Here is a 16,499-nt window from a genome sequence, read left to right on the forward strand (position 1 = left end):
AACATGCAACTACGTGTAGCTTCATGCATAAAGGATGAATTACTTGTTTTAGACTATCGAACCGGGATTTCACCTCAAGGTTTTGTTTACAAAATCAGACTAAACATTTTGTCAAACGCAAAGTAAGCATTAAAAGTTCAGCAATAATAACTCATAAAAATCATGTTATTTCATTCATAAATCGAATTAGAATGTTCATCAATGAATAATTAAACCAATCCCAACTAAGAAGCAATCTAGTAAAGTATTTTCATACACAACTTTGATGAAAATGGAATTTAGGATTTGAGTTTGTAGAGATGTGTCAATTTCTCTAAGAACATCAAACATCCTCATTATTCCTACTTCTTAACCTTTATATCCTACTTCCAAAATACATAAATCTACAAAGTAAGGAGTTTAGAAACCATTCTAAGAAAATATATTGTTACAAATTCAGTTCCTTACTCCCTAGGTAAATCTTTGATAAAGTCTTCTTTTAAAATGGTATATGGAACTCTTTTATTGTTTCTTGATCTTGTCTTCTACGCTCAAAGTAGCAATGGCGCCCTGAGCGCACCTTCATTCGATTCAGACATTTCGTTTGGCTTCTTCCACGCTTAGCGTGACTTTCTAGGGTTAGCATCACTACACTAAACTTAGCTCCTGCGCTAAACACATTGGAGCTGATTTGAGGCTTTTGCATTCATAGCTCAATTCAGCTCATTCTCGGCCCAATGCATCCTTTTTCATATTGAAACACATATAAAAGCTTGGAAAATGGGATTAGTAAAATTTTATCATCAAAATCATAACTATGAATACATAAAGTAAGTATTTAGAATCGAAAAATGCTAAATTATCCTTATGAATTAAGGTAATTTTGACACTTAACAAATTTCTTGTAGCAGACTTTGAATGACTTTGGTTTTCCTACTATTGTGGTTAGCTTGATCATGTGGTGCGTTAGATCTGATAGTATGTCCCTTCTTTGGAATGACTATCGTTTGGATTCTTTCCATCCAACCAGAGGTCTCTTCCAAGGCCACCCATGTCTCCCTATTTAATTGTTCTCCGCATGGAAAAATTATCTCTCCTCATCCACGTGAATGTTGATACAGGTATTTGGTAGGCCATGAAACATTCTAGAGGTGGGTCCATAATCTCACACTTAATGTTTATTGATGATGTTCTCGTGTGTTACAAAGCTTTCGAGACCCAAGTGAACGTGTTAACTTCTACGCTTGAGGACTTCAACAAGGCCTCCGATATGAAAGTGAACATTGAAAATTCTAAGTTAATGTGCTCCAAATATGTCACGAACAAGAGAAAACACAACTTCATGACTATATGTGGGATGCATTGTGTTTCTAATCTTGGTAACTATTTGGGTATTTCTCTAGTTCAAGGAATTGTTCATACATCCGACTTCAATCCGTTAACTGAGAAGATCCACGTCACATGAGTATGTGGAAGCCCAATCTGATTAATAAGGTGAGCAAACTTTACCTTGCAAAATTGGTTGTTACCTCTCTACCCACTACACCATAAAGAATATGCGGTTTCCTCATAGTACTTGTAATAATATTGATCGAATGTATAAGAATTTTATATGGGGTGATGATACTAACAAACAAAGTTGGAATTTGGTGAATTGGGAGACTCTCACTAAGAATAAAAAAAGGTGGGCTTGCAATTCACGAAACTCGTTCGTCTATTATCTCCCTTATAGGTAAGTTGAGTTGAAATATGATTCATGGGAGAAACAAGCTTTAGTGCAAGATTTTGAAAGATAAATATCTTGGTGATCATTGCATTCTTTTTGCTCTGACTAAGCGGCCAACCTCCCTTGTGTGGAAGGACATTGTTAAGGCAACTATAGGACCGAGGAATGACTTCAGCTTACATTTTGGAGATGGTGATATTTCTCTTTGGTATGAGAATTGGACGGGTTTGGGTAAGCTTTGTCATATGGTGGGTTTTGCTCATATTTTTAACACTTGGTGTTAGGTGAAAGACTTATGGAAGAACCTTTCATGAGATTTTAGCATGGATTGTACTTACTTCTTGTCGCTACCCCATTTTCGTGGGCACGACGGTAAAAATGCAAATAAATGTAATGAAGTTGTCATCGATGTTTTTTAGAGGGAAAACATGAAGAACCAGTTTAAAAATAAGGATTGATCCGTTCAAAGAGAACATGTAAGTTCAGAAGTCGGTTACAAATGAGGAAGGTGTTAGACACCTCATACCCCCCATTATAAAAATGGTACCTAGATCAATCATGTAGATATTATTTCAAAACATTAATTTTACTCTCACATTATAACACAAAAAGAAATACAAATTTTGTTTTTATTTTTGTGTCTGTCAGGAAATATCTGCTCCTACTCTTCTTTAGCTGCAATAGAGAAATCAATGCTATGTAGTTCTTTCAGAAAAAAGGTCGATTGATTGATATATTTTATTTATTTTTATTTTTAAAATAACAGGATAAGATAGCGCGCATGGCACGAGTCTTATAATGCAATACCACTCATTGATTAGTTAAATTATTTTTGAAAATACAAATTAAGATAACATGACATGCACGAGTCCCATAGTGTATTACCTCACATTCATTTGATTAAATTATTTTAGAAATTGTCAATTTTAGGTAACGCGATAGGGCACGAGTCCCATAGTGCACTACCTCACCTTGATTTAATTAAATTATTTTTGAAAATGTCAATTTGAGGTAACGTGACAGGGTACAAGTCTCATATTGCACTACCTCTTCTTGACTTGATTAAGTTATTTTTTGGAAATGACAATTTAAGGTATCACAACCGGACACAAGTCCTACCTCTCATTGATTTAATTAAATTATTTTTGAAAATATTAATTTGATGTAACGTGACAGGGCACGTGTCTCATAGTGCAATACATCTCCTTGATTTAATTAAATTATTTTTTTTGAAAATGTCAATTTGTGGTAACGCGACAGAGGACGAGTCCCATTATGCATTATCTCTCATTGATTTAATTATTTTTTTGAATATGTCAATTTGATATAACACGATAGAACACGAGTCTCATAATGCACTAACCCTCCTTGATTTAATTAAATTAATTTTTTTATCGCATTTCCTATATATATATATATATATATATATAAACATATTATCTATACTACTTAATAAAGCCAAAACTCATTATAACCACCTCGCCATGGTGTAATTTCTGGTTCTCTATTTTACCCTTATTATCTTCTAATTTTTACCAAAAAAACCATATATAACCTGATGCATGTTCCATGTATTCATCATAAATCAACATCTTATCATAGTATAATAGACCTAAATAATTTTTTCTGTGATTTTCATATCTTTTAATGCCACGTATATATATGATAATATAATTAATGTATCAATTAGATTATCACATGTTAATTTGATTTCAAGTACAACAATTTATATATAAAAGTCCATACCCTGATTTCAAGTAGCAGTTTTGAAAGTTTTTAATGTCACGTTATGTAAGTCAAATATATGTATCAAATAAATGTAGCGGTTCAAATACACATTTTATGCACTTCAAAAACTGAACAACAATACTTAGGGATGGCAACATACACGGGCGGACACGGGTAGTAGCTACCCGCTACCCATTTTAAAATAAGAGAACATTACCCATACCCACCCGTACGGGTATAACGGGTACCCGCGAGTTTCCTATATTATAAATGAATTATTAATTTTTTTACTTCTATTATGTTTCAAATAAGATGAAACTTAATTATTTTTGTACATTTTGATTGAATATTTGGCAAAAATGCTAAATTTATTGGTGTTTTCTATTTGTGTAACTTTTTTTTCTCATTTCCTTAACAAAAAAATATATTTTCTTTGTAAAAATGTGTGTTTCTACACATGTAATAATATTTATAGGGTGTTTCACCACCAAACTCAATAAAATATGTAAACAAAGTAAAATAAAAAAATGTACATAGTGTAATGAATGTTAGAATTATGTACTTTTTATTTTAATTAAATATAATATATTAATCATATAAGTAATGGGTACCCGCGGACACGGGTACCATAATATCCGTACTCGCCTGTATGTACTACGAGTATTTTTAAAAACCCATTTATAAAACCCGCGGGTACCCATTGATGACCCATACCCATGCCTGTACGGGTTTTACCTGCGGTTTGCCATCCGTAGCAATACTAACAAGTTAAAAACTGCATATTCTATGTTACAAGGGAAGTTACATAAGAAGTTAATGAAACAAGTTTTCAAATGTTAAAAAACTGTCATGTTCTATATAATGGCAATATTGAAGAGGTTGTGCCATGTTCTACCTTCCAATAAGAACATTATATGAAGCAAAAAAAAAATAGTATAGATACACCATCCAGTATATGTCATTCAATACATTATTTGAAGCTAAAAAATATGAGTTTTCAATGTTAAATGTCTTAAGCAAGAACATGGGACCACTACCATTATTACTCATTTTGGTTTGGAATTTGTTTCATTAAAACCAATAATTTCTTCTAACTTTCAGGTATTTCCCATCTCGTCCCTTTTAGTTCTTCTGTTTTTTCTCTCTTCCATAACCAATTTAAAATCTCTTAATAACCAATAACTCACAAGAATTTCTATTTTTATTGTATTGTTTATTCAAACTCTATATTTGTGCATATTTCACTACTTAACCAGACATTGCCATGTGGTGCATCATTTTTTGATGAAGCACTACTTTTATCTAACTTTCAGCTATTTCTCATCTCTTCCTTCATTTTTCCTCCATTTTCTCTCTACTATAACCAATTTAAGTTACAACAACACTAAACCTATGTTTTTATTTATTGTTAATTGAAAGTTTATATTTGTGCATATTTCGCTACTTAACCAGGCACTGCCATGGGGTGCATCATTTTTTATCAACAAACGATTTTGTCTAACTTTCAAACATTCCCTTATATGTTGTTCAATATTGAACTACCTTAAACTAACAAGCTACTACTGCTACTCATCTTAAAATTTTTTTCATCAAAACCAGTAATTTCTTCAAACTTTCAAGTATTTCTCACATAAGTCCTTTTTTTTTTTGTTATTTCAATTTTCTATAATATGCATTAATAATAGCAGTCATAACAATTTACAACTCAAAAGGAACCTACACCCTAATGATTTTTTAATTGTGAAAAGGAAGGGAAAAGCATATATAATGGTATCATCTCATTCATTAAATATTAGGATTAAAACAACTTAAAACATTGAACGACATCTCTTCTTTATGCATTGAAGAGTGATCCAACTTTATTATATGAATGAATTAAAGAGAAGGGAATATATATATATATATATATATATATAACTTCCTATTAGATATCCACCTTATTATACATTGAAATAAAAACAATTGGGTACCTAGAAAGATTACCATTTACCAGTGACAAAATAAAAATTATTAATTTTTACCTATCAATTTCATGTGATATCAAAGGGACATAACAGACAAAGATATCAAATATAAGGTTTTTAGTTATATTATTTAATATTTTGAGGTCATGTTCAGCTTATATATCAAATCATGCTAGTTAATAATTTGGATGAGATTGAGAGGAAACTAAGGTTGGAGATTGCAATATTTTCAAGCAATCATTATTAAAGCATTTACCAAACTATAAGGTTACCAATAAGACGTTAATCTAGTGGTATAAGGCTCCACTCAATTTTCGCTCCGAAAGAGATTAGTTACTTACCCAAAAATATGAAAGAATGCCTTGGAAGTAGTAGGGAAAAAACTATACTCATTGACTCTTATGTTGGAAACATCATCTTGGCTTACAAGAATAACAACACCTCATACATCTATTACAAATTTTACTTGTTGATAAACCTATTTGAGTCCTAAAAAGATAAAAATCATGAGCTGTATAGAACACTGAAACTTTCTTTGAAAAATCCATATAAGAGTAGTTTAAATCAAAGAAAATGAAGTGTTTGATTGTAACATGTAATTAAAATAGATGATTGGCCATTGGCATTGGCATTGGTGCATATCTTGTTGCCATTGACATGTGTCTTACAGAATTAAAGACAAAGGACAAATTGTCCATTGAAAAATGAAGATTCAAATGAATAATAATATACCTGTTCGTGATGATGGTGGAGTTGAGGTTGAGGAGATAACAGTGTGGGGCGAATAGAGTGAGCAAGAGCAAGAGCATGTGTAAGTGGAGGATGATTATGCAATTGTCGAAACCCTAAATACATACCCCACATTTGCATATCCCTACAACCCATGCACAAATTATATAATATCAACAAAAACAAAATCATAATGAACAAATAAGTCCATAAAATTATGGGATTATATATCTACCTATTATATTTTATAGGTGCTAAAATTAACAATTCCAACTTCAACTAATATAGTAGCATACATATCACATATATGTGTAGAAAAAATATACAATGTGGAATTGTGGTGTTTGTGACACTAACATTATACTATAAAAGAATGATATACACTTACATTCATTAATGCAGTAGAAGAGGAAGATGAAGATGTGCTATTGTTGTTACTATTATTATTCCCATTATGATTATTATTATTATTCCCATTTGAAAAATTACTCATTTTAAAGTCATAATTAGCACATAATAAGCCATTTAACAATCAAAGCTAATGAAATGGGAAGACATTTAACATCCTCTGTTCGTTCTTCAAGCCTTTGAAAATCAAGAAATTAAAGAAATTTTCGTTGACTATCTTCAAACTAACCTCTTTATCCAGCCTCAAAACCTTATCTAAGACTACTTCATGGTCTTTTCTCTGCATAACCGCCTCATCAAGCAATTCACTGTCCTTAAACTTCCTCCAGTCATCCATGTTCCCAACATCAAACCTAACCACCACCTACTTCGTGGTTTCGCTAAGCCAACGATGGTTCATCTGCAAAAAGGATGGACTTACCCTTCACAATGGAGGAAAGGATATTGGAAGTGATGCCACAGTGGGGAGTGAATGATGTTGCCATAGGCATTGTCTTCCTCTAATGCATGAACAATACGAAATCGTTGCAATATGGTTGGAAAAGTAAAAACGGTGAGGGTCTCGTTGGAGAAAAATGATGAGAGATGGTAATTCTATGTTTGAGAAATGAGGGTTTTGGTTTTGAAATTGAGACTATGATCAATTTTTGTATAGGAGTTGTCATTCTTATTATAAAATGTGATTCTTTTTTAAAAAAAAAACACGAATATTGACTAAATATAGTATGAAAATATTTGTTGAAATAGGAAGAGACTTAATATCTTCCTTCAATCAAGGCTAATGAAATATCTGTGATTATTGTATAAAATCTAACAATAATTATTATTACAAAATTAATTATAAAAATAAAATTGGTTCTTATAAAAACTCATTTATTTTGTTCTACTTTTTATGTTTTCACTAATAAAAAAATTATGTTCACATACATATCATTCTCTACAAACTTATCTTCCTTCAATCAAGGCTAATGAAATATATGTGATTATTGTATAAAATCTAACAATAATTATTATTACAAAATTAATTATAAAAATAAAATTGGTTCTTATAAAAACTCATTTATTTTGTTCTACTTTTTATGTTTTCACTAATAAAAAAATTATGTTCACATACATATCATTCTCTACAAACTTTTAATATTTTAGTTAGACAATTGTTATATTCATGAAGAAAAAAACTGAAATTCAACTATCTGCTACATATTATTAATATATATGTCTTTGGTTTTTATGTAGTGGGCCTCCAACTTTTTGTGTCTATATGAAATCTCTTTGTTCTCTATATTATTTAACATTGACCATAAATCTCAAAATTATATATTTTTATTAGGAAATAATAAATAGAAAGAATAGAAAACTTATACATCTAATTGCTTAATAACAAGTATTTATTTTTAAGTTCTTATTCTCAACTTTGGGCGAGAATAATAGAAGATGAATGAGGTAATTGTTTATGCACACAACAACATGCTTCCATTTTAGGACTTTACATTAGCTATAATTTATAGTATTCTAAATTAAAGAAGAAGTTTAAAACAATAATTAGGGAATGCATAATGTTGTTGAGAATTTGTGAATTTTTCAGTGGAGGATTGTGCTTGCCAACAGGATAAAGGCCCATACTGTAGTGAAAACAAACTAATGGGAGTAAGAATATTTCTAATTAAAGTACGAATATTCATTTTCTTATAATTTAATTCTTATAGTTGCATACATACATCTTACATTATGTCATGTTTCATCACAGAGAATGGAAAATTCACATAGGCATGAATTACAAGAACAACGATGACAGAGACTAAGACAATATGTTAGACAGAGAAGGAACAACATGAACATAGAGCAAAGACAACAATAATTAGCAAGAAGACGTTTAACACGCTAGCAACGAAACAATGGCAATGAAACACAATCAACTCAAAACAATATGCATTGTCCCACAAATGCCCAAGAAAGTATATGATATCTATGACATCAACATAACATTTTGCTCAAACAACATACAACCAACACTCTCATACAAGTATTACTACATTTGTTACATATCATATTTCCTTAAATTAAAAAAAACCATTTCAAAAATTACTCATTTTAAATACGTAATTTTAATATTAAAATATTTTTTATTTAACTTTAATTTGTTGTAATTTTAAGTTCTATTCACAACCATTCTACAAATATACTAACAAATATTTCGACTACAATGAGGTTGACGTCGATACGTTAAATTGCAAGGTCATTCTTATGTCAACAATTTCGCATAGGTAATGTTTTAATAGTTGAAACATATAGAATATGCAAAATCTTTCATTTTGTCATAATTTAATTGTACTACTATAGTTAGTACATATCACATTTCCTTACACTAAAAAACTATTTCAAAAATTATTCAACTTAATATTTACAATTAAATTGACATAATGGTAATATTAATATTGAAATATTTTTGTATAATTTATTTCCAATTTTAGGTTTTATTCATACCTATGTTAAAGATATATCAACAAATATTTCAAGTATAATGAGATTGACGTCTGTGTATGTCAAATTGCTAGATCATCTTTTCGTTAACAATTCCACATAAGTTATTTGTTTTAATGGTTGAAATATATATACTATGTATAAATATTCATTTTGTTAAAGTTCAATTTTCTGCACATTAGAATTGTGATACGGTACGTGTGAGTTAATCAATAACAACAAAGCATATTCATATTCGAAACTATAAATAACTAATATATATATATATATATATATATATTCAAACATTTTTTATATAAAACTAATCTTTTTGATGTACATATATACAAATATTTAAATCATATCAAATTCCTAATAGTACATATTTTATAAAAAAAAGTATTTAAGGTGAAAATTTGATTTGTCATGAAACATGTGACAAGGATTTATGACCAAGTCGTACAATTTGTCTACTTTATTTTTTGAACATATGTCAATAGTATTACAACATATCATGAAACTCATGACAATGAAGTAGACTCAAGTCATCGTCATAGCCCTGAAATTAACAGTGGTCAATATAATGTTACTAAATTGTTACATATATCAAACATATATACCTATAATTTTTTATATGTCTTCATGTCGATCTAAAGTTGTTCTTATTTTTTTATGCAGCTCATAACTTTGTTCCAACAATATATCATTGAATTCATAACAATGAGGAAAGACCAAGTCATCTGCAAACTCCTGAAGGTATTATTGGTTAGTATTTGAAAATTTATTTCCAATTACTTACAACTATGTCTCATTCCAAATTTTGAAGTACCTTCCATTTTGACCTTTCATAAATTATTTTCAAATTTTCCTATTACTCTAAAATCATATAACTATAGTTATATTTTCTCATTAGATATTCATTATGGTGGACCAACTTATCTTACAAGTCATGACAATGAAGCAAGGTCAACCCATCAACATAACCCTGGAAATTATCCTGATTCGTAAAATAACAATACATCATTCTATATTTGACTTATGTTTTGGCTTTAGATCATTTTTAAAATAATTTAAAAATATAAAATTTTAACTCTTACATATCTTTTAAACTATTGCTTTAGGTTATAACTTTGATGCACGACAATTTAATGGAACAAATTATAGTGAAGCAATAAGATCTATTTTTTATACCCATGTACATGTTATAGGTTCATTTAAAAAATTAAAATTATTTATTCTTCCAAACTATCATTACATAACTTTCACGAACATCATTCATGAAAAATATATTAATTGTTTGATCATTATCTAAAAAATACAGATGGTTAATTTTTATCAACATCATTCGATGTTCCCCTAGAACATACAATTAGAAGATGCACCTTCCAATCAAGACATAGAAGTGCTAGAAACTTCCATGATAATAGAAGAATGATTGCATCCCAATTACCCACTCCAACTTCATGTACATGGTGTAACAATGATAAATGGATGGGACATCAAAGTAACAACTCATGCATGAAATCTAACGAGGATACAAGAAATTGTAGGATATTATGACCCCATGAAATATCCTATTCTCTTCCCATATGGAACATACGGGTGGGATGTAAACACAACAAGCTATAACGATAGATATATTACATGTCGAGAGTATTACGGTTACATGTTACATATATTTTTCATTATTAATATGTATATCATATTCCGATACAATATTATTTTTATTTCTCCAGTCACATATAATAATTTAATAATGTTTATTTTAGATTCGTCCCAATGATAGATTATTATTGTTACGATTAGGATGACTTCTACAACAATATGTTGTTGACAACTATGTCAAAGTTGAGGCAGGAAGGTTTAGGTAGATCCGTCAAAATCAAAATAATATTTGCATCAGAGTGTATCAAGGTTTACAAGATGCCTTCCATGTGGGAGAATATAATGCAGGTAACCATTCAAATAATTAAATTTTAGGGAATACTGAAAATTAAATTTACCTACATTAACACATTCATTTTATTGTTATTGCAAATGTTGGACAACAAACTGTACTACAATCATCATTCATTGGGAGTCGTCGAGACTTTACTTAGCGTTATGAGGATGGTATGGCTATTATGCTTAATGATGGCAAACCAGACATCTTCCTTACAATGACATGTAATCTATCTTGAAGTGAAATCACTTCTGAACTCCAAGAATTTCAAACTGCACAAGATCTCCCTGATTTGACAACAAGAATATTTTGAGCCAAATTTGAGCAATTGAGGGCCAATGTCATTGATAAAGGCATCTTGGGGAATGTTAAGAGATACATGTACGTTACGGAATTCCAGAAAAGAGATTGTCACATGTGCATATGCTTCTTGTATTGGAAAACAATGATAAATTACGCAACCCAGAAGAGTATGATGCAATTGTGAGGGCGAAAATACCATATTATGAAGAGGAGCCACAATTACGTCATGTTGTCTTGAAGCACATGATTCATGTACCTTGCAACATGCTCAATCCAAATGGCCCGTGTATGAAGGATGGACGCTGAAAAAATATATTCCAGAAAATATTTCAGCTTAAACACGTCGGGACAACATCTGTTGTACCATAAATTGTGCCACTATAAGTACCACAAGCCTATGATTGGTTGAAAAAATATTTTAAGGTAAAAAATTAATAATTACTTATTTTTTTGACCAACCACAGCTAATGGTACATGCAGTGACACAATTTATGAGACATCAGATGTGTACCGAAACACGCCAGGGTAGTGACTCTTATCCAGAGTACAAAAGACGATGTGACGAACCTGTGATTCTCAATAGACGTGTGACTATTGATAATTGTTGGGTTGTTCCTTACAATCCTTGGTTGTTGCTGAAGTATGATTGTCATATCAATGTTGAGGTATGTAGTAGCATCAAGAGCATAAAGTATCTATATAAATATGTTTATAAAGGCCCAGATAGAGTAGCAATGGAAGTCCACAGAGGGATAAATACTGATCAAATACAACAATATGTTGATGCAAGATGGATTTGTACACCAGAGGCCTTATGCAAAATATTTGGATTTAATCTTTACCAATTGTATCCTTCAGTTGTAAGATTACAAATCCACTTGCCAAATCGCCAACAAGTATGGTTTTATGACCATCAAATGATCAATAACATTCTAAATGATGATCATAACTCCAAAACCATACTTACTGAATTCTTTACACTAAACCATTTGGATCTAGAAGCAAGACATTATCTATACACAAAAATTCCTAAACATTATACTTGGAACAAAGGCAGTAAAGAATGGAACTGAAGAAGGAATCAAAGGAGGGTTTTAGGTTGAATGTACATAGTATCTCCTTCACAAGGAGATAAATTCTATCTACGTGTTTTGTTGAATCATGTTAGAGGTCCAACCTCTTGGGAATACCTACTTACAGTAAATGCCACTTGGTTCCTTACTTTCAAGCAATCAGCTCAGGAACGAGGTTTTTTAGAGGGAGACGATAGTATTCGATAGTGCTCAAGAACAAGGTTTTTTAGAGGGAGATGATAGTATTCGTCAGTGCTTAGTTGAGGCTTCAAATTTACGAACTCCTATTATATTAAGGAAATTATTTGTTGCAATATTAGTGTTCTATGAACCTACTGATGTTAGAAGCCTCTAAGAAGAGTTTGAAAATTATATGGTAGAAGATTACCCTTCAGCAAGCTCTACCACCAGAACTAACTTCACAAATAAGCTTATGAGAGATTTGAATGACCTTTTCCTTCTTCACGGAAAACAAATATCAGATATTAACTTGTTAGCTTTACCATTACAGGATCCTGAAGATAATGTAATACCGAGAATTATTCAAGAACAACTTTCATTCCATATTTCTCATCAAGATTTGGATTATGTGCCAGGACTAAATTTTGATCAATCAGTTGCTTTCAACACCATCATGAATGTCATTAAGCATAGACATGATAATTTTTTTTTGTGGATGGCCCTAGAGGAACTTGTATGTAATATTGGGAGGAGATTTTAGACAGGTACTTCCAGTGATAGCAAAGGGTAATAACACATAAATTATAGCTTTATGTATTCTTAAGTCTCCTTTATGGGCATATACAAACGTCTTACATTTGCGTCAAAATAAGCGTTCATTGCAAGACCAAAATTTTGTTGAATATCTTATGAGGATTGGAGATGGTGTTGAACCAACAATTCATGATGATTTGGTAAAAATAATTCAATAGATGACAATAAGGTGGGAATGAGATGTTCAATACAATAACTCATACAAGTAATATTTCCCAATTTGGGAAGTCAGGGATGGGATGGTTCTTATATGTCAGAAAGAGTTATACTAACACCCACAAATGAGAATGTTCAGAAACTAAATGACATAATTATCAATCATTTATTGGGAGATGATCGTAATTTGTTATCATTTGATGAGGTTGAAGGAGACACAAACAACTTATACCCACATGAGTACTTAAACTCCATTACTCCTGGTGGTTTACCACCACATGTTCTCAAGGTAAAAAAAGGTGCACCATTGATGTTGTTGCGAAACATAGACCCGAAAGTTCGCTTATGCAATGGGACGAGGTTACTATGTCGTGGGACTTAAATGAATATGTTAGATGTGGAAGTCCTAAGTGGCCAACATGCTATACATAGAGTTTTTTTGCCTAGGATTAAACTTAAAACTTCAGACAATGTGGGACTCCCTTTTGTTCTTATCAGAAAGCAATTTCCTGTGCGATTAAGTTTTGCACTCACAATAAATAAGGCACATGGACAGTTCATTCCCAATGTAAGGATATATCTTCCTAAACATGTCTTTGGATATGCACAACTATATGTTGCTCTATCAAGAGGGATTTCAGAATGTACCACAAAAATTCTTATTAAAGAAGGAACTTTTCAAGGGGAGACGGTGATTTCATAAAGAATACTGTCTTTAAAGATATCTTATTGTCTTGACTTTATGCTCTTAATGCTACTACATATCTCCATATTTATGTGACAGTCATACTTCAACAACAACCAATGATTGTAAGGAACAACCCAACAGTTCTCAATAATCGCACGTCAATTGATACTCATAGGTGCATCATGTCAACTTTTACTTTTTGGTGTACACTCACTATTGTTTTTTCATTCACAAAGTTTTTCCTTCATAAGGTATTTTTCCTTCATAAGGCATAATATGAAGAATAGTGTCGTCGTTAGTTTGATAAAATAAAAAAATTCTTCTTCTTTACCTTACCCTACTACTTTTTTGTAATTCCATTGGGATTTAATGTACACATCTTATTTTTAATTTAACAAATATCATTACATCACACAAATTACCTCTGATATTTTCCCCACAACAATATGGAAATTTTAGTGTTCACTATAATGGGACATTGTGGTTTCATTATTCAATAATAACACTCTAAAAATGTAATTGTTTCTCATTTTCATCGTATAAAAGAAAATGTCATTACTCGATTTATCATATCTATTAATTGTGAAATCATTATTACAAATAAGAATGTAGTTGACAAACATTCAATGATGATCTTACATATTATGCTCTAAACATGATACATTTATTTAAATGATTTCACCCTAATTATACACTTCACCTACAAATATAATTGTGAGTCACTCAATTATTTTAATGTTCAATTTAAAAAAATTGAACATTACACCAATCGACTAAATTCAACTGCATATTTAATATTTATAACACAATATTATATTTGACATTCATAGTATATACACTACATGTTACAAACGATTGGAAAGTGGGTTGATAGATATGGTAGTGTCTATCAACACGCTAGTTGATTTATAAAAGAGAATAAAAAACAAATATAATAAATAAAAATAGAATAATAAATAAATAAATACAATAAAAAAATAAAACAGATAATAGAACCTAAAAACATAAATTATATAAAAATGGGAAATTAAAATTTGGGATTTAAGGTTAAGATTTGAAATTGATTTGGGGGTTTAGGTTAAAAATTGATTTCAGGGTTCAGAATAAAATTGATTTGGTGGTTTAAGTTAGGGTTGCCAAAGGGGACAACTTATGTGGCTAGCTGGGCATACAGTCGCCGCTAGTAGTGGCTGCGGCGCCCATATTGATGGTGGCAACAACAACAATGATTTTTATTTTTCTATCACTACATTTCAATAGTGAAAGCACATTATAATAACGAAAGAAAAAGGAAGGCCTATGAGTGTAATACCTCTTTTCAGTTGAAGAAGAATGAAAATAATATTGTTGAGTTTTTATCAGCTATTGCATTCACTTTACTCTTTTCTTTTAGTCTTTGCCTCCTCTCCTGTTCAAAACATTTCTAAGTGTGTCTCTTTTTAAAAATTAGGGTTGCCTCATTTCTCTCTTTTCTTTTCAAAATCTAAATCTTCTTCTTCCTTCTCTAAAAACAAGATTTATAAAGGGGAGATTATGTTAGGAAACCTAATCTGAAGGGGCTCCAGCATGCCCAATTGGTCACCCCCTTTTAATCTTATTCACATATTACTATTTACTCAGCAAATTTTTATTTTTTATTTTTTTTTGGAAAAAAATAAATTACCCCAATCAAAATTGAGTGTTTATAATTGTCTCTCTTTACTTACTTCTTACTAAATAATAAGAGTAACAAAAGTTATTAAAGCTATCATGGTGAGATGAAAGTAAAGATAAAACAACCAATTTTGATTGAGAAGATACACATTGAGGGAAAAGTTTCAAAACGATGCTTCATACCATGATAAATAAGACCACTTGAGGGTCAAAGATACAACACGAGACCATTGGGGTCAGGTGTAAAGATGAGATCATTAGGGGTCAAAAGGCACTACATGAGACCACTAGAGGTCTGGCTGTTAGGAGGACCATGGGAATGCACAAATAATGGGGAAATCTGGGTCAAATATAAAAGGAGACCACTTGGGGATCAAAAGGCACAACACGAGGTCGTTGGGGGTCTAGGTGCTAGGAGGACCATGGGCAAGCACAATGAGGAACTTTGGGTAAAAAATAAAATGAGATCAATGGGGCCAAAAGGTACAATAAGAGACCACTAGGGAGTCTAGGTGCAAGGAAGACCACAGAAACACACTGATAACGAGGAACTCTAGGTCGAAGGCACAACATAACACCACTAGGAGGTTCGAGTGTAAGGAGGAGACTACTGGGGGGTCGAAAGGCACAACATGAGACCACTAGGGGGTTTGGGTTCAAAGAGGACCGCAAGAACACATGAATAATGGAAAACTCTAGATCAAAAATAAAATGAGACCATTAGGGGGTCAAAGGCACAACACGATACCATTGGGGGGTCCGAGTGTAAGGAGGACCACGAGAACGCACGAATAGTGAGGAACACTTGGTCAAAAATAAAATGAGACCACTAGGGGTCGAAAGGCACAACACGAGATCACTAGGGTTTGGGTGCAAGGAGGAACACATGAACACACGAACAATGAGGAACTTTGGG

Source organism: Lupinus angustifolius, chromosome LG11 (assembly GCF_001865875.1).
Source record: "Lupinus angustifolius cultivar Tanjil chromosome LG11, LupAngTanjil_v1.0, whole genome shotgun sequence".
Lineage (NCBI taxonomy): Eukaryota > Viridiplantae > Streptophyta > Magnoliopsida > Fabales > Fabaceae > Lupinus > Lupinus angustifolius.